General features: G+C 37.8%; 1 long non-coding RNA gene across 1 annotated transcript; it reads left to right on the top strand.

Moving 5' to 3' along the window:
* The first annotated feature begins 4,689 nt into the window (after positions 1–4,689).
* Positions 4,690–19,877, top strand: LOC306665161. The gene is made up of 4 exons (XR_013764933.1): positions 4,690–4,855; positions 5,977–6,150; positions 13,660–13,733; positions 19,783–19,877. It is a non-coding gene; the product is annotated as an uncharacterized lncRNA (long non-coding RNA).
* Positions 19,878–22,428: the final 2,551 nt, after the last annotated feature.

Below are 22,428 nucleotides of genomic sequence, written 5' to 3'. Positions count from 1 at the left end.
TTTTTCCATAGAACTACCTCCCTCTCTCTCAATCGAGCTGAATCATGTTCCTTCACATAGCCTAGTCACCTGGTTAAAAATGAATGAGGCTAATGAAATGTGGAACCACATGATTCAGGGATCAGTTGACTTGAATCTTTTCAAATGACTGAGATTCTAACTCAGGGTGTTTGCCATGCTGTTTTCTGTTCAGAGGTTGGGGAAGCAGGGCCATGACTTTCCATCTCCATTAGAAACTCTTCCATTGGAAGCTCTGTCGATCCCTTCAGTGAATCATATTCTAAAATTGCAGCAGGATGGTAAGTTGGCCATAATTGGTTTAATTTCAGATGAAATTGCCTGAGAAATCACTAGCTATTATCCCTCAAGTCATCTTTGATAGGGAAAGTATATTTTTTCCCAGACACTAGAATATACCATCTTCATTATGCAACATGTGAAGCTTGTGGGATAAGCAATAGCTAGGAAAAGAGTTTTAAAACTTGTGTAAAATGTGCAACTCTTCAAAAAACACTCTTATTCACCCGTGTCAATTAAGCAATGCTTTTATTTGAATGCAATCCATAATCAAGCTTGTTATATACTCACTCTTGTTTATGTGTTATATGATCATGAAACTAAATTAAATCTACAGATCAGACAATACTGTGAAAAGGATAATAATGATATTTGTAAAGTTTTTCCTATATTCAAGGTAGAGTCAAAGTGCTTTATGTATATTAAGTGCATTTAATGATTACAGAGGCAGGTACCATTGCAATCTCATCTGTGTTACAGATAAGAAACTGGGTCACTCAGTTCACTCAGCTACTAAGTGTTGGAACTTTGCTTTGACTCTAGACATATCAATTTTAAAGGATGTGCTCTTAACAAGTAGGCTAAACTGCCTCTTTAATGCCCATGAATAGCCTTAAAGTGTCAGATGACCTTGATCTGTTAACATTAATTTGCTTGCAACCAGTTTAACTGGGGGAGAAATTTATTTAAGTATCACCTCAACTTTTAGGATTTAGAGAATGATAGAGTGTCACATGAGTCATTATCATGACTATCATTATTTTCTCTTTTAAACAATGAATGTTTTAACCCTGCATCTGTTATTTAGATAAGCCAATTTAATTTTTGTTTTACTACAAAACCCCAAATCTAAAAAACAAAAAGTAGATATGGGAAAGGAGATTAGAGGAAGAGATTCATACACTCTAGAGCATTCTAGACCTAATGATCTGGGTTCTCTAGACTTCCAAGGTCTGTATGGCAGCTCAGTTTTCATACCATTTTTTTTTCACTCAATTCTAGGGCAACCTTCCCCACTGGTGTTATTTGGCCTTGCGTGGGCACAGTAGTGATCATAAACATACATGCAAAGGGAAGGGGGACAGCGTGGGTCCCACAGTCATTAGAAGGTCATGTAAGTTCTCTAGAAAAAAATGTAATTACTTTTGAAATGAAATCATAACGTGATAATTTCTTAAAAAAAGCTTCTCTCAAAAATATATTCACAGGAGTTTATGATCTTTAGTTTAAAACCTACTGGGCTGGGGCACAACTCACATATTGGAATTTGGTCCAGGATGGAAGGGAAAGCAAGCCAGTTGAGCAGGCTTCTAAGTATGGTGGTGGGCCTGGAGGGCTGAAGCCAGGGTGGGATTATCCATTGTGAAAAACTAAGTGCTTCTGCCCCCACTGGGTCTCTTCCTGTAATTAGACTTTCTGCCTGTTAGGAGATTTTCTTATTGTTTTGTCATAAATTCCCGAAGTATTGTTGATGAAGGCCAAGCTCTGTTCATATTAATTTATATAATCCTGTAGGAAGAATATGACCTGCTTACCAATGAATCCCTAACTTAAATGCTTCCTGTAAAAAGAGGGTTATGTGCTGCTAAGAGTGCCCTGACGTGGGATGGTTGGAGAATACTGGTTCACACAGATTTCCTGGTTTGCTTTTCACTACTGGGACACTAGTCACTGGCAGGACCCTATACACAGTTAGTGTTCACTGACTTCAAGATGAATGAAGAAATGCCATCAAAACTTCTAGGGTCTGGGAGATGTTTTTAATGTCTTTATGGCATGATAGAATTTTAGGTATTTATAAATAAAATTCAGTAATTTAATAGCCATGAAGAAAATTTTCTAAAGATGTATAGTTAAAAATGAATTTTTTGATCGATGAATTTTCTTCCCCTGCCCTTTCAGAGTCAGAGGCATTGGACATCTTACTTTATTTTAATAGTTTCTTTGTAAGTGTTCTAAACTCTTCCCGGTGCCAGCCTCTGCTGGATCTGGTGCTGTAGTATTCCATGTAGGATATTAGTGAGGCAGCCAATCATCTGGCCCTACCTTCCCTCTTAGGACACGGGTAGAGGCTTCTGAAATCTCCTAAGAGCTAACTTGCAAAGTTCCCATTGGAACTCATTAGAGGGAAAGGAAACTTCTTGGTTGTTCTCAGACAAACTCAGATCAGCTAATGAAAAACGGAAGGAAGAGTCAGTCCATAGCAAGAAGCTGTGGAGATAGAGCACTCGTGTAAGTATGTGAGAGAATATTTCCTTTAAAATAGAATATATTAGGTTTTAAGAGAAAATAGTTGTAGGCCTTTCTTTTGCAGCTGTGTAATTAAATAACTAAAGCAATGTACTTCTGGTTTTAAAAACTGCAGTGTGGAAATGACTGTGTTGCCTAGCTATCACTTTTGAGGTGCTTCTGCCTCCTGCTAGTGGTGGGCTGCATGATTCTCTCTGTCCTCTCAGGACTGGTCTCCTTTGTGTTTGGTAGTGTGTTGCCATGGTAGCATCAAGATGTGCTTTCCTGCAGATGGACTTGTTAATGGACTTTTCCATTCTCAGTATCTGGAAGGGAACGAAGAGGTGAAAGATATAATTTAACTACTCTAATTATCTAGTAAGTTCCTGGAAGGTCAGTGAAATAACGGCATTATTGGCTATTTGTATGGAAAGGTATTCATCTGAAGTGTTCAGAATAAACCAGATTCAAAAGTGAAGAGTCTTGAATGTTTTCTCTCATATGTAAAAGGTAGAGCAAAATAAGGGGAAAAAAGGTGGAGATGGATCCCATGAAAATAGAGGTGTGATCACTAGAGGGGAGGAGGGGATACAAGGAAAGGGAGAAGTCACAGAGAGAGGGAGGAACTGCAGAACGAAAATGACAAAATTATGCTATGGACACACATTCTACCTTTATGTTTATCTATAAAGCACCAATTAAAAAATAAATATATGGAAGGAAGGCCAGTAGAGTAGAGGAAGGAGAACATGGGAATGGAGGAGGGAGAGAAAGAGGAAGCACTGGGGACTGAGATGGGGCAAATCATGTTCCATGCATGTGTGCTTATGTCAGAATGAAGCCCCTTATGTATAATCAGAATGCACTAATAAAAGCATTAAAAAATAACCCCCCACAAGGCACTATTTATGCACTTTGTGCTCCTCATTGTGCTTTAAAACTTTTTTAAGTATAGTTTGAGTTTTCCAAGAACTGATCTATACTGGAGTTTATCTTAGGGGACTTAGACTTTTTCCCTCCCTCTCTCCCTCCTTTCTTCCTTCCTTCCTTTTTTTCCTTCCTTTAATCTCTCTCTTTCTCACTCTTTTCTTTGTGGTGCTGGGGATGGAATTCCAAGCCTCATACGTGCTAGGCAAGGGTCCTACCATGGAGCAACATCCCCAATCTGGGCTTAGACATTTACCTCCTTCTTAGATTACATAAGGTTCATGTAATATTATTTCTTACAGGACATTGCTTTTTATTTTGACTAGGGAGTACCAGGAATTCAACCCAGGGGCACTTAGCCACTGAGCCACATCCCCAGCCCTTTTCATTTTTTGTTTTGAATCAAGGTCTCACTAAATTGCTTAGGGCCTCACTAAGTTGCTGAGGCTGTCCTTGAACTTGCAATTCTCCCGCCTCAGCCTCCCTAGTTAATGGAATGCACCACTGCACCCAGCTAGGACATGGCTTTATAGAGGAAGCGAGGTCTTTTGGAAAGAAAGAGGCTCTCTTCATTGTGTTTAAGAATGCTTTATGTTTCTAAACTTCCCAAAGAATTTTATTATTATCATTATTCTCAGCACTAACTTTTGAAACTATGTACTGATTGTTGTCAATAAATAGTTGTCACTTTGGAAAATCTAGCTTTAAAATGTTACACTTGGAGTTAGAAAAGCCTTCCAAATCACTTCCACTTTTAGGGTTTAAGGGGCTAATTAGTTCTATTTATAAGCAGCTTACTTTTTTTTTTTTTCCCCCTTCCTGGTTGAAATTAAAAACACAGTCAAACCTTTAAATTTGAATGTATCAAAAATTAGCTTTGCAGGCTGAGAATATAGCTCAGTTGGTAGAGTGCTTGCCTTTCAAGTACAAAGCCCTGGGTTCAATCACTAGAATTAAAAAAAAAAAAAAAAAAAAAAAAATTAGCTTTGCCCAGGTATCTCTCTTCCAGACAGGGTGAAATTATGGAAAGAGGGTTTGAGTGCTGACAACTTCAGACTGAAGGGCAAGAGTGAAAAATGGAAGAGAGTGAAAATAATGTATTAAGTATGTTATCAGTGCCTTAAGAATATTGTTCACCAACAAGATGGACAACATATTTTTAAATGAATGGTTTCACTTTGCACAGTTTTAAAAACTTACATCACTTATTTTTCTCTTAAAATCCAAAGCAGGAGCCAGTACCTGGTGATCTCTTGGCTATTGGAATCAACAGCAGTGACCAAAGAAATTTCTGGAAATTTTTTCAGGATAAATCCAAGAAGTTAACTACACAGAGAAGATTTTGTTTGTGACCAACAGAGAGTGATTTTTCTGATTTCTACTTCCAGTCACATTGCAGGAGGTATTAGTCACATTTCTGGAGACCCTTAAGGATACTTGCATTCCACAAGAGACTGAGCAAACACAGCACTCCTTAAAGATAAGACATTTCATTCAGAAATATGTTGCTATCATTCCTCTTAGAAGCATCCTTGTAGATGGCAACTGGCATCATCCGATATTGGTATATGCATATGGGTGTACACCTTGAGTGTGAATGTGTGCATGCATACACCATGTGTGCTGTGGTATGTGAGTTTAAACACATATTTTAAACACAATTTAACCAGTATTATGGTTGATTTCCCTGGAACTACATATTTAGAAACTATTGACTATTTAAAGTCTTCAGAAATGAAATTTTCTTGGTCTCTTAGTATAACAAGTTGTCTCTACTCACACCCAGAGACATCTTCACCTGTCACTTGGGCTGCATAGGTCTAATGTAGGAAAGGCAAGAGCAGAACTGGATCTGGAGATGACAACTTGGTTTTTGTCTGAAATTAGTGACATTTACTATGTTTCCTGAGATAGGTACCTTAGCTGCTCGTACTTGAGATTTGACCTTGACTGACTTCTTCACCTTGACTTAATTCTTAGCCAATTTTTGATGGGATTATACTTTTTCATGGACATTATGATTCAACTATATACTTTTGTTCAAATTTTCTCTTGAATGAAGTCCTTACAGTTACCGAAAGGATTTTGAATGGAAACTTTGAGTGTTTAAGGGGATAATTTATACTGAATGAAAACTAAAGAATTAAGAAAGAAGAGGAGTGAATGTGTGGAAGAGTCAAAGAAGGGCAGGAGTTTATTTATTCAGTTTTAGAGATGATGTTTCAATATTAATCAAACCTTGTACATTATGATTAAAATAGCTGGAGATTTTTTGAGAGAGGCAATGTTATGTTTTGCTGATTAACTTTACACAGCATAAGCTTTTTGGAAAGCAATTTGGCAACATGTATCGATAACTTCAAAATTCATACTTCGAATAATTCTGCATTTTTTTTTTTGTTTTTTGAAACTGACCCTAAGAAAAAACTATAGAAAATGGAGAAGTATTTATTCCTAAAAATGTTTATTGCTAGGCTGTTTTAAATATCACTCCTTTTACGTTTTTACTTTGTTCCTTTCCAGGCTCCCGTCTGTAATCTATTATTACAGTCGTTTTCTTGGAAACGGCTCTCTGCTCCTCTGTGTCTCACTCACCTGGCTACCCCTAACACCAGATGACCCTGTCTCCATGCTCTGCTGGTTCCTAACTTGGTTGGACTGAGTCACAATCAAGCAGAGCAGCAGCGCTGTGTGTCGGTGAGCACCAGCCTCAAGATCTGTGTGTTAATGTGCTGGACACATATTCCTGATAACTTGTCTTGGTGCTCTAAGGACCAGCACTGTTTCTTCTTGAAACACCCAGACCTGCCTTTGGCTTTTGGAGCATTGTGTTTCCTTGTTTTCTCCCTCTGCTCTGGTCTCTTTTGCCTGGCCTTGAAGTTTTCCATTTCTTTAGATGTCAGTCTCTGGGCTTTCCTTTCCTCTGTGTTCTTTTACTTTTGATGACTATACATACCTCTGCCCTTAACCAAAGCTTTCGTGGTGCTGACTTCCCCATGTATTTCCTCATTCTAGTCTTCCCTCCACAGCCTCAGACTCCAGTATCCAAATAACTACTTTCACAGAGTCACATGACCAACCATCAGCATCATGAACTCATTTAAAAAAAATTTTTTTTTAGATGTTGATGGACCTTTATTTTATTCTTTTGTTTATCTGAGGTTTTGAGAATCAAACCCAGTGCCTTACACATGCAGGGCAACCACTCTACCAATGAGCCACAACCTCAGCCCCCAACATCAAGGACTCTTGACATTTTTTTTTCTTTTTTCTTTTTCTTTTTTTGGTACTGGGGATTGAAAGTAAAACAAAATACTTGGTGTTTGTGTGTGTGTGGGCGTGCGTGTGCGCCCACACACACACCCCTGGAAAAAGACAAAAACAAAACCATGAGAACTTTCTTCTCATGACTTGGGATGTTTGCAAACTTTGCTAAGCTTCCAGTTTAACAAACATAAGTGTTAGAAAATACAAAACATGAAACACTGTTAAGAACAACTAATAGTGTACCTAATGGTAATTTGAATATTATTATAAAAAATCGAAAACCAAAACACAACCCTGGCCAGTTTCCTAGTCTGTTACGTTTACAATTTGAACAAACAGTAAGTGCACCAGGTATGAAAGTGGGTACTTCTCAGAGGAATAGATTTGCAGATATTCCCATCTGCAGAAACTCACCTGGGATTAGCAGCATTAACACAGACATTCCACTTATGTGTAATGTATTTTAAAAACACCTGAAGCCTACAGGAAAAATAACTGCATCAATTTTGTGTGGTTGTCCTCAGGGAGAAGCAGAGAGATGATATGTGAACATTAACAAGATGGATTCACTTTTGAAAAGTAGATCAGCTCCTACTTGTGAGTCAGAAACAATTTTCCAGCTCAGTGGTTCTCAGCCTTGGGAAGCGTGAACACCTTTGCAAAGTTTGAAAGGAGTTACAGATATCTCCTTCCCACAAAAACAAAGCAGCGTTAAACAGCAACCTCACACAGTATCATGATCGCTGTTGCATTTTTATTTCTTGCAGTTGAGGAAGTAGCAAAAAGTTCATGAATTTGGAATTTAAGAAATTTGTATTCCTTTTTCTCCTTTTCCTTGATTTTCTTCTCTATTCATACTTTTGGTATATGGTATATATTTGATATTTTGTATTTGATATGGCATCTCAAATTCTTGGTGTAAGAATATAAACATTAAAAAGAAAATTAGTATTTTTTACTGGATAAATTATTTTAGAAAGATTATAAGTACTTTATAAAGTATTTAAAGCTCCTGATGAACTGGGAGTGTATCTCAGTGGTAGAGGGCTTGTCTAGCATGTGGGAGGCTCCAGGTTCCATGACCAGCGCCTCAAAGTAAATAGCTAAATAAATGAATGAATAAAGCTATATATGAACATGCTTTAAGAAATAGGAAACTCCAGAAGGACTTTAGTGAAAAATAATCTGTAGGGCATCCCCACGAACTCTCTCAAATTTCCACTCCTCTTATAGGAAAGACTTTCAACTAATATAGCTATTTCTTTTAATACTTATTTGCTATTTTGGTTAGATCAATATTCAATATTATTTTGACTGTAAAAATGGCATTTATAATTGAGCCAAGTGGTATACTATGATTACTCTTTCTTGTAAAATATTTTATTTTCCTTGGAGTTAGTGGCTGTATTTTGCTTAGATGTTTGTCAATAGTTCAATCCCAAATTGTCAATCAGTTATGCATGCAAATTTCCTCAGTCATGAGAAGTTCTGCCATGACATCTTCTGGAGGGACTTCCTCTTGGTGCCTTTCAACTTGCTCTAAATTTTCCTGGTCACTTTCAAGACCTGTCAGAGGTTTCCTTGGAATTTCCTACACATCCTTTCTACAGATTTTCTAAACTTCTCTATTATATAGAATTACCTGATTTTGGGTTCCTTTGTCTTCTTTTCCTCCTTCATCTTGGTAAAAGATATCCTTTGGTAGTTTTCTGAAAAAGGTACATTTGAGAAAAAAGTTTTTTTTTTCCCTCCAGATCTTTCATTATCAGGATATATTTTTATTTTATTCTGATATTTAGTCAATATTTAGGGATAGAATTCTAGGCTGGAAGTTTTTTTACATTTGTAATTTTTTTTTTCTTTTTTTTTTTTGGTACCAGGAATTGAATCCAGGGACACTTAAACCATTGAGTCACATCCCCAGCCCTTTTTTGTACTTTTTATTTTTTGAGACAGGGTCTTACTAAGTTGCTCAGGCTCCCTTAGTTGCTGAGGCTGGCTTTGAACTCATAATCCTCTTGCCTCAGCCTTCTGAGCTGCTGGGATTACAGGTGTGCACCACTACACCTGGCTCCTTTGTAATTTTTATTTCTTGTTTTCAGAGTTGTTATTGAGTGGTCCAATGCTATTCTGATTTCTGGATTTTTGTAAGAGAAATGTTATTGAAGGTTTTAGGCTCTTCTCTACTGTTCTGAAATTTCATAGTATAGGTCTACATTCATTCATTATATTAGGATTTTTGTGTATCTTTCAATGTGAAAACTAATTTTTTCAATTATGGGGAATTATTTAGTATTATATTTTGATACTCTTTGGTACTCTTTTTTTTTTTTTTTTTTTTAAATTTTCTATTATTTGGATCTTTGACCTGCTGGAATTTTAAAATTTTCTATTATTTTTCATTTCCATTTTCCATCTTTTGTTCTTTTTGCTTTATTTTCTGGAAGATTTTTGCTTCTTTAGAGTTTTTCATTTCTGCTACCATAGTTCTTACTTCTTGGAACTCCTTTTTGTTCTCTACACGTTTTTATACATTGTTTTGTTCTTGTTTCGTGGATATAATACATTGTCTTTTTTCTTTGAGGACATTAACAATATTGTTATTGGCTCTGATCTTGCCTTTTATCAGATTTCTCAGATGTCTGGTGATCCATGTCTATCTGCTCATTTTTAGAAGTGGGGCAATATAAAAGCTGACAAGCAGCTCCAGGTCTGTGAATGGGGCAGGTTGTCATGGTCATCACTATAGGGCCATCTGTTATCATCAGTATCTTTAGGATTTTTCTCTTGGGCTAGTATGAATTTCCATATTAGTTGTGATGTTATTCTAATCATGTCTGGACCCAGTTTCTAGTAGTCTGGATGGTGGGAGGGGTGGTGCTTAAAGTTCATACTTAAACTTGTACTTAATTCTATCCAAATATTTGCCCAGAGTGACTTTTATTAGGTTCTTTCCATGTAAAGGTAAAGGGAAACTCTCTGAGAACTGGGAGAGTTGTTATGGTCACCTTGCAAAAGCAGGAGGGACCCCCACCAAAGTTTGGTTCAGGTGAAGCTGTGAAAAAGTTTGTTATTTGCATAACTGAATTCTCTGAGAAGAGTAGGACAGAGCTCTCAAGCATCCCAAATGGCCTTAGAATGTCAGGAAAGGAGACTACCTGGGTTTTCATGATTATTAGGGAATGGGCCAAGGTGAGAGTTCTCTTGTGCAGAGGATTGTATGGTTGGAAACTATCACTGATGTCAGAGCAGAGAGCACCCACTCTTTCTTTTCAGCCTGTCCAAAGGTGGTGCACAAGGGGGAGCGGGATGAATAAAGTTTAAAAGTAGTAGCCAAATATCAAAAAATGAATTCATAATTCTTGCTGTAGAAATTCTCTGTATAGGAGGCAGAATATTTTAAGAATGGCTTCTGCTTGCTGAAAACATTCCTAGGGGAGATCATCTTCCCAGATTTCCCCTTATGCGGCTAATGGCGAGGTCAGGAGTGTGCAGGTGATTGTGTTGCTAGGAAATCTTGCTAAATGCCCTTTAAAGTGGCAATCCTCAGATTGTGGCAGATCACTAGCAGTCTCAGCAGATTTGGAGAATAATGTACAAATGTAAATTCTCAGGCCCCACCTCATCTCTACTGAACCAAAACTTCTTGGGCTGGGGGCTCAATCCTAGTTTTAACAAGCCTTCCAGTGATGTTAACACATGCTTGAATTTGAGGACTTCAGACAGAGCGTGCAAGCTAGGACATGTCTGGGGAGGGGCTGGAGGGCCAAATGGCCTGGTATCATGGGCATAATAATGGGATAGGCCTTTTGGATTTTCCACTGGCAGGTATAAAACACAGGGAAACAGGTTATTATCCCTGGGAAGTTTCCCTGGAGAGAGAGAGAAGTCCAACAACATGGCAGGAGGGTAGGGTATAAGTAAGAACAGAGTTAACGAAAATGTCCAAGAGGCTAGGGATACTCAAGGAACTCTTAGGAGTAGTGATATGTGGTGCTCTGCTTTACATGTTCACATTGTACCGAGTGTTCAGTAGAAGTCAGTTAACATAGCTGGTGCAACAGGAATGAAGAGAAAGATTCCAAGGTGGGAATCCACCATTACTCTGTGCAGACAGAGTGTATCTTTTTAATTTCTTCTTACCAGTGTATTCCCAATGCATTCAGTATCCTCTGACTAAATCAATGAAATGTCTGGGTATGTTTAGAATTGATAGATAGGAATTAGGGCTATTTTTTAAACAAATAAGTAATTTGTTGCCTTAGGCATATTATATAGCATTAAAAATGAAAATTAAAAATAATTGGCATGTATTTTATTTTTCTCTTTTAAAATACAGATACACAAAGTGGTAATCATTTTATGTAGGTGAGCTACATAAATTATGTCTTTAAATAGATTATATCTATATCTATAAATATTTAAATGAACTATCTGTAATATCTGCCTTTTCCTTGAAGGTTGTTAAGATGAAGTTTTATCCCTGTAGTCAGATGTCTTATAAACTTGTAGAATACTAAAAAGTTAAATATTCTTGTTAGAGATTTCTGGAAAGCAAAACTAATTAAAAAAGAAAAAGTCCTCAATAATAATACATCTGGAGATAATCAGAATCATGTAAAACTTTAGAGTTGGAAGCGCCCTACTGTGTTAATCTCAGACCCCCCTAAGTTGTAGAACCCCTTGTGGTCCTGAGGTCCAACCAAGGTCTCTTCCTCCACTCATTTTTTTGTTGATATAGACCAAAACATTACATTAGTTGTCATCTTTTATCACTTCCAGTACTTCTGTTTCATTCCCATTGTGGGAAGGAAAAAAGATCAACATTTCTTCTTCCTTTCTCTGTCTTCTTATTCACTGACCCCCTCTATGAATTCACCACCCTCTGATTTCTATGATCTGAGTATCTCTAACCTATTTTTCAAGCTAAATTTCTTTTCTGCAGCAATTTCCTGTCTCCATCTGTCCTTGTGAAATTTCATTTTGTGTATTGTTCTGTTTCCTTCAAATGATAATGTCCTGAACCGAATTCTGTTTTCCTCTTCCCACTTCCCAAACCCTCAGTCTCCTGACTCACTCATTTGATGTTTCTGTCACTGGTGCCATCAGTAGTCATCACTCAGGCTGTCTCCCAGCTCCCTTTCACCTCTCATTTGTCCTAAGGCCCTTTGGTTAATTCTTTCATGAAAGCGTCTTGTGATTCATGGCTGATCCCTTGCACCCTGTAATAGTCTCATAAATGCCCTTCCTGCCTAGAGTCTCTGTTCCCCTTGCATCTGACTTCCAAGTGCAGCAGAATTAACCTTGTAATTATACTAATCTTGTTCTGTAATTCTCCTATCCAGGTGACCTCTGTGAATTCCCATTGCACAAAATACACAGTAAAATACCCGGCGGTTGTCCTCACACTCAGCTCTTCTATAACAAGCCATTCGTCCCTAAATACCATCTTCCCCTATTAGTCAATGGAAAAAAAATATCACTCTAACTAAAATGTCATACTTCCGGTCCTCTGAATGTCCTGTTTTTTTTTTTTTTTCCCTTTTACAACTGTGCTTATGTTGAGTGTGACTCTCTTCTTTAAGTCTTACTTCAGATAACAAAATATTTACTCTGAATAATATTTTAAAATTGATCAAATCAGGAAATTTTCTCCCTCATTTGAGACATGTTATGGTTTGAATATGATGTGTCCCCTAAAAGATCCTGTGTTAATGCTGGAATTTTCAGAGGTGAAATTATTTGAATTTTGAGAGCTATAACCTAATCAGTCCATCCTAGCTGAATGAACTAACTGGTGGTAACTGTAGGCAGGTGGGGGTGGCAGGAGGAGGTGGGTCATGGGGCAGGAGGAGGGGTATTTGCATCTTCCCTGTGGCTTATCCCTTCTCTCTCTCTCTGCTTCCTGGCCACCATGAGTGGAGCAGCCTTCCTCTAACACGTCCTTCTGCCTTGATGCTCTGCCTTACCTGGGGCCCAGAACAATGGAGTGAAATGAGGAAGACTAATTCTCTGAAAACCATAATCTCAAAATCAACTTTTCCTCCTCTAAGTTGTTCTTGCTAGGTATTTTGGTCACGATGATGGAAAATCTTACTAACATGAAATTCTTCTTACCATAGGTATTTTGATCTAAATTATAGGATAATAATATCTGCTCTCTGAGCACCTAGTAGGTGCTGTTCTAAGCTGTTCTTAATAATCACACAATCAGATGAAGTAAGCGTACTTATTATTTCTGTTTTATAGCCGAGAAAAACTAAGACACAGACAGGTTAAGTGAGGTCACAAGATGGCAGAACCTGGATCTGAATCTACACCATCTGTCTCAGAACCTGCCCTCTTCCCCCGTGACTGCCTCTCAGTCTCTGCTCCTATGGATTGCTGTTGCCCTCTCTCTGTGTGCACATTTCTGTGTGTTGCCTTCCCAAGTAAACCATCTGTGCCTTGAAGGCCGGCTCCATGTCTGTACACGGCTCCAGAAGGCCCACCACAGAGCAGTGTGCTTCACCGTGAGCTGAAGAGACTGCAGAGCCCCTCCTCCCTGCATTTTGTTTTTCCTTCCTGAGATGATAGAGTTAATTTTATCAGATTAATAGTCAAATTCAATTTTGAGACTGTCTAAGTCCTGACAAATGAAAGGTAAAAACCCGAAGGTAATCCAGTGTCCTGGCCTTACCTCTAGTGGAGTCCATCATTTCAGAAAAGATGCTGTGTTAATGTCGGAAAGGGAATAAAGGACTTAACGAGCCCACACCTCTCTTGCTGCTCTGTCGTGGGTAAAATGTGAACAGGCAGCAAGGCCTACATGCCAGCAGAAGTCGAAGCTGAGTGGCCACACCGGATACAATCACTCTCACTTTTTTTTTTTTTTTTTCTTTTGAAGCTGACGGTGAGTTTTAGGAGGAAAGTTTTGATACAATTTTTCTATGTCCTCAGGGCCCTTCACTAACAGACTCAAAGAAAACTCAACAAAAATGCCTGGCCTACCAGGAAGAGGCGGACAGCCAGAGGTAGGGCAGAGGAGATGCATGTTTTAACACCTTGGGTTGTTACTCAAAACTGGGTCCCCAGTTGGAGCTTTTGATGTTTCTTCTCCCTGGAATGAAACCTCTTCAGAAACTTCTCAGGTTACCTAAATTATTTATAAGGCCATGCAAATTAGTAAGATTGTCTTTATTAAGAGCCATTTACTTTTAAAAAAGTGGGCATGGATCTCAAACTGTATGCCAATGGAGTGTTTAATAGCAGTTTCTGGAATTTTCCGAGTACCTTGGAAGTTAAAAGAACTAACTACTTGTGTGCTTATTTCGTGATTATTTATTACTAACCTGCACGCAATTTGCCACTTGTAAAGTCCTTGAACACACACACAGACACACTGTTTTAAACAAAATTAATCATTGACATTTTCTGCAGGTCAGGAACTAGTCCTATTAGGCCTACTAGATCTGCTAGGGAAAGAGTTAGGATTTAAAAGAACCCAGGTTTAGTCCTGCCCTGCAGATGGCTACCTGTTGGTTGTGAAGTCCAGCTCAGGCTGAGGCCCACCTCCTTCAGTACACATTCCTCTTTCAGATATCACAACAGCTTTGATAATATTCTCTTTGTTTATAGTCAGTAGGGCTGATATTTGGTTTCTAGGCATGTTCTTCCTGTCCTGACCTGGGAAATAATCACTTCCAAGGCCACCAGTTATAGCTTGTAAGTTGTATAATGGTTTGGCACTTTGCAAGGTTGCAGAGTGCCCACCCTGCACATTAGCACATGTTGGTCCTGACCACTGTGTCTAGATCACTTTTGCAGATTGCCAATCTTGTTTATTCTGTGTTGATGTCATGGATTTTAATACTTAAGAGTTCTGAAGGTGTTGACTTAACTTTTACTCTTTTAATACCATTGAATTACTTTTAGTACCATCAAAATACAGTGAAATACATGTACATAAAACCTCTATAAGGAGTTTTGGGAAAAAAAATGGCAAAAGATATCATTATATAAGATACAAACTAAAGAAGAACAAAAAGATTATAAATACAAGACAGAAATGTACTAAAAATGAAATGGTTTGTGAAATTCATTCTCAAATTTCAGAGGTGGAACCATAATATATAGTGGAAACATATTCATAATGGTCAGAACATTTATTTTCTATTTACTAATTAAGTTTTTGACACTTGGTGAGTTATTTAACCTACTGGAGATCATAAAAAGAAGCAACAACTGGCCTGCCTTGCTTCCCTGGGTTGTTAGGAAGCTCACCAGAGTACACACAAGAGCCGTACACAGAAATGTTGTTTGCATGTGTAAAGTCCCTCTCTATCATGAACACAGGATGTTGAGTAGTCTCGGAAAAGTTTCTCAGGAAGGAGAGTCTTGAGTTGGGATTAAATTTTCAATCTTGCATTTAGACAGGCTGTTTGCTGTTCTGAACTCCATGTTTTGGAATTAATGAAACAATACATGACATTCAGAAATACAGAGAAAAATGGAACATATGTTGATTTAAGTTCTCAACTTTTCCAAATCAACAAATACATTCTTAAAATGCTTACTATGTCCTGTTCATAAAGATTGAGTGTCAGCAAAGAGCAAGACAAACTGGTCTTGCCTTGAGAGGGTGCACTGTGCTGGGAGGGAAGGACACTAAAAAAAATGATTTAAATGTTGTGGAGTGTTGTAAGGAGATATGCATGTACATAAAAAGGAGTTTGATGATTGCTTCTTTGAATACCATTGAAATACAGTTAAATATATGTACGTAAAATTTATCTCTAAAAGGAATTTTTGGGAAAAAATGGCAATAGATGCGGTTTGCAATAGATTCTCTTTATTTCCTCTTATAGGAGAGACTTGTTTGTAGATCCGTTATGGTGTTTACATGCAGAGGCCTAATGCATTATATATAAAAGACAGATTTTCCAAGAAAACATCAAGTGGCATTGTCTACTTAATGTTATTTATTTTTAAAGCATTTGTTAAACATTCACAAAGAACATGGAGGTACCAGGTGCTGCAAGGAGCTACCAGGTGCTGCCTTTAGAACTGCACTGTCCAATGGAATAGCATGTAACTATTGTGCTCTGGAAATGGGCCAGTCCCAATTGAGATGTGCTATAAATGCAAAACACACCTTAGATTTTGAAGACTTAATATTTAAAAGAATATAAAATATTTCATTAGTAATATGTTTATATTACTTACTGAAATGATTATTTTCAGATATATAAATTAAATACAATATATTACTAAAATCAATTTTACTTGTTTCTTTTTACTTTTTAATGGTTGTTGGAAAATTTAATGTTATATATGTGACTCATTTTTGTGGGTCATATTATCTTCCTACTAGGCAGCGACTCTTTGAAATTAATAGACTGTATGCATATCATTATAAGTCAAAGGGACAAAGTGCTTTAAGGGAGGTAACTAAGAGGTATATAGGAGATTGGAGCTGAGGAGCTTGTGGTTTCCAGGAAAGATCCAAAAGGGTGGACAAGAAAGTAAACTTTTAAAGGAAGAATAAGATTTTCCTAAGAAAGGAAGACTAGGATGAGAGAGAAGTCTGCATAAGGCAGTGAAGAAAGACATGGGGTTCATAGAAGAATCTACCTTTAGTGAAGAGTGACAGAGAAAAGAGACTAGAAGTCATCACAGGAAACCATAGAAATACAGTTTTCATAGTTTTTCATGATATAGCGCAAATTATGGGTAACTTAGAGTGTTGTTATTTGTCCTGTTATTTGAATGACAAGAGTATCTTTCTTAGAAAAATAACATGTATGCGCTGTCTCAGGGTACCACCAGATGGCACTGTGTTCTAGGCTTGAAAGCGGCTGACAAGAAAAAGTGGCAATTTCTTGGCTCAGTGGTGCCTACACTTTTCAGAAGAACACTCTTGTTATTTTGACCATGCAAACCCAAGATGTGAGGGTCTATTTATTTGTAAATTATATGCCTAATACTACACTAAAATATTATTACAGGAAAATTGAAATACAGAAGGCTGTAATAAACAGAAGTCCTGAATACTTCCTTTCTGATATCCAACAGATTTTTCTTTTTTGCTTGCATATCCCTGAGGCGTGCATCCCATGCTGAAAACACAGTGGCCTAACTCATGAATTTATCTTTTATAAAGATGAAATGAAACTCAGCCCCCCCCAAAAAAAATTTCCCTAGAAATGTTTTATGACACTTACATATTAAAATATAGACCACAGTTACATGTCAAACCATTTAAATCACTGAAATTAAAGACAAAAAGGAGAAAACTTGAGACTTGTTTGGGACATTTATATTTTTCAGTTTCAAACCAGATTTGGTCTAATACATTAGAATCATAAGTGAAATAGGGGATGAAGTATTGTAGATTTTTCTTTGTTCTAGAGTTTGTTGTTTAAAAATCAAAGAGGTTAACATTTTGAAATGATAACTATTGGAGTAAAATATTGGGTATAGATAAATAGATTAATTATAGTATTCACACATCAAGTTTAAAAAAGGTAGAGGGGGACATCTTCTGACTTTATTAGAGGAATACAAATTTTTCCTTCTTAGAACTGGCTCTATCAGAGAACAGGTGAGCCTTGCTGGTCACATGATTGCTGATTAGGCAATCTGATGATCAGGTGAGTCCATGGTCAGGTGATTCCCACTTATCCAATCAGCTGTAAGAGAGGCTGAGGCTATATAAACATGAAGCCCCCTCTTGTGATTTTGCGGTGGGGATCAGATTTCAGAAAATAGGATTATAAGCTTACAGGGAAACCCCAACAGTATCATTCAGAGGAGGATAATGCCTGGTAATTACACTCATACAATATTTAAAATCCTTTTTATAAGTACTTATGTAGTATGGTATGGATAAGAAGCTGGATTTAGGAGGTCATAATCTCTAATTATTATGGTACTAAGTAACCAGTTTACTCTTCAGTCTTAACTCTCCTGGATACAAATAAAGCAGTGTTCTTTTTCTCTTAGCATTGTCTTAAACCTGCTCTCTCAAGCTTCTCATTCTGCCTTTTAGTGATTCTCTGGACAGGTTTACTAACTTTGTAGACATTTGTAGAGGTTGAAAAGCATCAGTTCAGTACGGTTTCAATCCCAATCTAATATCCAATTTAAAGTTCCCTTTTCCACTCACTGGCATCCAGGGGTCTTGGAATTGGGTGGGTGAGTGTGCCTCCCTCATGATCGCCTGCTCCCCCTTCTGTTTTTAGTTCTCTGCATCCTATCACGTTGAGGTTTTGTGGAGGAAGCAGAAAGGGGCACATGTTTTCCTTTAGCTGGTGTTGCATGAGTAACCTCTAATAGTTATCGTGGTTTCTATGACCAGCCCTGACTAGCCATGGAACCCTTCTGTGTGGCAGTCACACACAAGCTGGCTTTCTCTTTGAGTGCCCCTGGCAGCTTCCCAGGGCTTCCCCAAAGCCCAATTCCCTATCAGAAATCTGGCTTCAACTCTTGCTCTCCCAGCAAGCACCCCTTGGCTCACATTTCTAGAAGCTTACTTCAGTCCCTTTGCCCAGTTGGCAGCTTTCTTAGGTGGAGGACCAACAAGAAACTCAGGGTGGGTTGCCTTCCATGATGTGCATTTGGCCCACAGGAAGCCCAAAATCCTTGCCTAGAAATTGGCATGGGTCTTGTTCATATTTGCCATTTTTTATTTTATTCCTGTTTAGGTAGTTGCAGGTAGCTAAGCAAATACTGAATTGTAGGAGACACAATCTCCCCTTCCTGTAGGTATCAGTTTCTATGAAAGATTCTATTGGAACCTCCCTCCTATTGATTTCAAGAGTAGGGAAAATATTAACCCTCCAAATGGAGGAGAGGGAGAGTTCCAGAACGCTCCTGGTGCTAGAGTCTAATGCATTGGACAATTACATCTCTTGACACTCCCCAACTTCCTCAGGTGTGGAGTCATTATTATTCAGTACTATTCATCTTCTAAATATATTAGCTCACCTAGTCCTCATACCAATAAAAGATAGTTTAAAAATATATGATAAACAGACACTGAGAAATTAAAAAGCATATGAAAGTCAGACAGTAATTGAGCAAGCTAGTGTTTAGAACCACACAGTGATTTGGGGCCTGTGCTCTTGAGCATAAAGATTTTTATGTGTTGTTGAGGGGCAGGTTAGGGCAGCCAAGGGGTGTATGTGGTGCTGGGTTTGAGCTGAAGGTGACAGAGCCAAGTGGCTGTGTCTTAATACAACCAGGGAACATCTGGCTTCCAGGTGTCTGGTTCTTTGAAGAGTGTGGGTCCTGTTTTCTACTTCTAGACAAGAATAATTAATGCCTATGGTATTCTTAACAGTGCTTGTCACCTTAAGAGATTTTTTTTAAAATTGCATGTACCAATATTTTAAAGTAGATCAATATTGAAAGTGGATCAATGTTTAAAGTAGTAAACAATATTTAGAGTAGATCAATCATGACTATATGACATGAAGGACCCTTAACTTAGAAGAATGCTCTAGCACATTTGATACCTGGCTTTCCTCAATGTCCAGTTTTGATGGATGGATGAATTGACCAATTTATTCATCTTATGGAAGAGTTATTTTGAGTAGTTTATCAAAGTGAGGGGCAGAATTTAGGAAAGAAACAAAGCCAAAGACTTACTGAGGCCAATAAAACCTCTACTTTTCTTTCAACTACAAACCCAGGTAAATTATAGGGTGGTAGGCAATGAGGTTGATACTAATAATGATTTCTTGTCTGTGTCCTTGTATTAATCACTTTTGTATTAATGAAGACACCATGAGAAAAACCGCTTGCAATTCACCTTTGGCATGCAAGTTCTGTTTGTATTGGTTCTTGGCAATAGATGAGGAGGTGAATTTATAGCCCCCATCACTAGTGCTTCACAGAACAAGTCATGCCCAGGGGATTTGGACATCCCAATTTTATTCATTGAATCAGGAGGAAGTCAACATCTCCATAGCTTTCTCTCAGAATGAGGTGAATGGAAGAACATATAGATTTTACTTATTTAAAACTCTACAGTAGTTGAATATTAGTAAGAGTGACTTGATGAATTAACTTTCCTCATAGGAAAGCTCTGTCCAAGAACCTGGCCCACAGGATGCTGCCGATGACTCAGCCTCACAGGGTGTCTCATTTCCGAAGGTGGACCACATGATAACTGTAAGTCCCACATGTACCGGGGATAGGTGGCTCCTTGGTACAGTGGTTAAGCCAACGTCTTACCACCCTTTTTGTCTGTAATCCCTCATATTTGTCAGATTAAGTTGATGTAAAGAGCTGTACTTTTTTGATAAGGACACAGTCACTCTCTTCTCTTGCCCTTAAAGGTGCCATTTTGATGATCAAGTTCTTAAATTTCCAAGACATTCAAATTGAAGAAAAACTTCAATGAATTTCCTTGGATTGAAGAAAACTCAATAGTAGGGTAGCCTTAAGTGGCTATGATGTTCTGATACAAATTTCTATTGAGAAATATAAAGCCTTATGTGGGATATTAGTATTTTCATGGCCTTGTAGGTGGGTTACAAGTGTGTTGCAAGATGATGCCTGTAGTGCCACTAAACCAGGCTCCATTTGTTTTATTTTTAGCTGTGACTGATTTTTATTTGTGGATTTTCACTATTTTATTGATTTCACTTACCATAAAAATTCAAGAATTTTAATATTAGTCTATCGTACTTATAAGCTTGGAACATAATTGATCCTTTTTTTTTTTTTTATTTATTTATTTATTTTTTTTATTGTAAACAAATGGGATACATGTTGTTTCTCTGTTTGTACATGGCGTAAAGGCATACCATTTGTGTAATCATAAATTTACATAGAGCAATGTTGTTTGATTCATTCTGTTATTTTTTTTCCCTTCCCCCCACCCCTCCCACCCCTCTTTACCCTCTATACAGTAGTTCCTTCCTCTATACTTGCCCCCCTCCCTAACCCTAACTCTAACCCTTCCCTCCCCCCCATTATGTGTCAACCTCCACTTATTAGCGATATCATTCGTCCTTTGGCTTTTTGAGATTGGCTTATCTCACTTAGCATGATATTCTCCAATTTCATCCATTTGCCTGCAAATGTCATAATTTTATCATTCTTTATGGCTGAGTAATATTCCATAGTATATATATACCACAGTTTCTTTATCCACTCATCAATTGAAGGGCATCTAGGTTGGTTCCACAGTCTGGCTATTGTGAATTGAGCAGCTATGAACATTGATGTGGCTGTATTTCTGTAGTATGCAGATTTTAAGTCCTTTGGGTATAGGCCAAGGAGTGGGATAGCTGGGTCAAATGGTGGTTCCATTCCAAGTTTTCTAAGGAATCTCCACACTGCTTTCCATAGCGGCTGCACTAATTTGCAGCCCCACCAGCAGTGTATGAGTGTACCTTTCTCCCCACATCCTCGCCAACACCTGTTGTTGCTCATATTCTTGATAATCGCCATTCTAATTGGGGTGAGATGGAACCTTAGGGTGGTTTTGATTTGCATTTCTCTTATTACTAGAGATGTTGAACATTTTTCCATATGTTTGTTGATTGCTTGTAGATCTTCTTCTGTGAAGTGTCTATTCATTTCCTTAGCCCATTTGTTGACTGGACTGTTTGAATTCTTGGAGTAGAGTTTTTTGAGTTCTTTATAGATTCTGGAGATTAGTGCTCTATCTGAAGTATGATTGGCAAAGATATTCTCCCACTCTGTAGGCTCTTTCTTCGCATTGCTGATAGTTTCCTTTGCTGAGAGAAAGCTTTTTAGTTTGAATCTATCCCAGTGGTTGATTCTAGCTTTTATTTCTTGTGCTATGGGAGTCCTGTTAAGGAAGTCTGGTCCTAGACCAACAAGATGAAGATTTGGACCTACTTTTTCTTCTATAATCTGCAGGGTCTCTGGTCTGATTCCGAGGTCCTTAATCCATTTTGAGTTTAGTTTCGTGCATGGTGAGAGATATGGGTTTAGTTTCATTCTGTTGCATATGGATTTCCAATTCTCCCAGCACCATTTGTTGAAGAGGCTATCTTTTCTCCATTGCATATTTTTGGCCCCTTTGTCTAGTATGAGAAAATTGTATTTATTTGGGTTTGTGTCCGTGTCCTCTATTCTGTACCATTGATCTACCTTTCTATTTTGGTACCAATACCATGCCGTTTTTGTTACTATTGCTTTGTAGTAGAGTTGAAGATCTGGTATTGCAATACCCCCTGTTTCACTCTTCCTGCTAAGGATTGCTTTAGCTATTCTGGGTTTCTTATTCTTCCAGATGAATTTCATAATTGCCTGCTCTATTTCTGTAAGGTACGTCATTGGGATTTTAATTGGAATTGCATTGAATTTGTATAGCACTTTAGGTAGTATGGCCATTTTGACAATATTAATTCTTCCTATCCAAGAACATGGAAGATCTTTCCATCTTCTAAGGTGTTCTTTAATTTCTTTCTTTAGTGTTGTATAGTTCTCATTGTAGAGGTCTTTCACCTCTTTTGTGAGATTGATTCCCAAGTATTTTATTTTTTTCGAGGCTATTGTGAATGGGGTAGTTTTCCTAATTTCTCTTTCTGAAGATTCATCACTTATGTATAAAAATGCGTTGGATTTATGGGCATTGATCTTGTAACCTGCTACTTTACTGAAATCACTTATGAGTTCTAAGAGTTTTCTGGTGGAATTTCCAGGTTCCTCTAAATATACAATCATGTCATCAGCGAACAGGGATAG

Source organism: Sciurus vulgaris (assembly GCF_902686455.1).
Source record: "Sciurus vulgaris genome assembly, chromosome: 7".
NCBI classification, from domain to species: Eukaryota; Metazoa; Chordata; class Mammalia; order Rodentia; family Sciuridae; genus Sciurus; species Sciurus vulgaris.
This window is presented reverse-complemented; position numbering and strand designations above follow the sequence as displayed.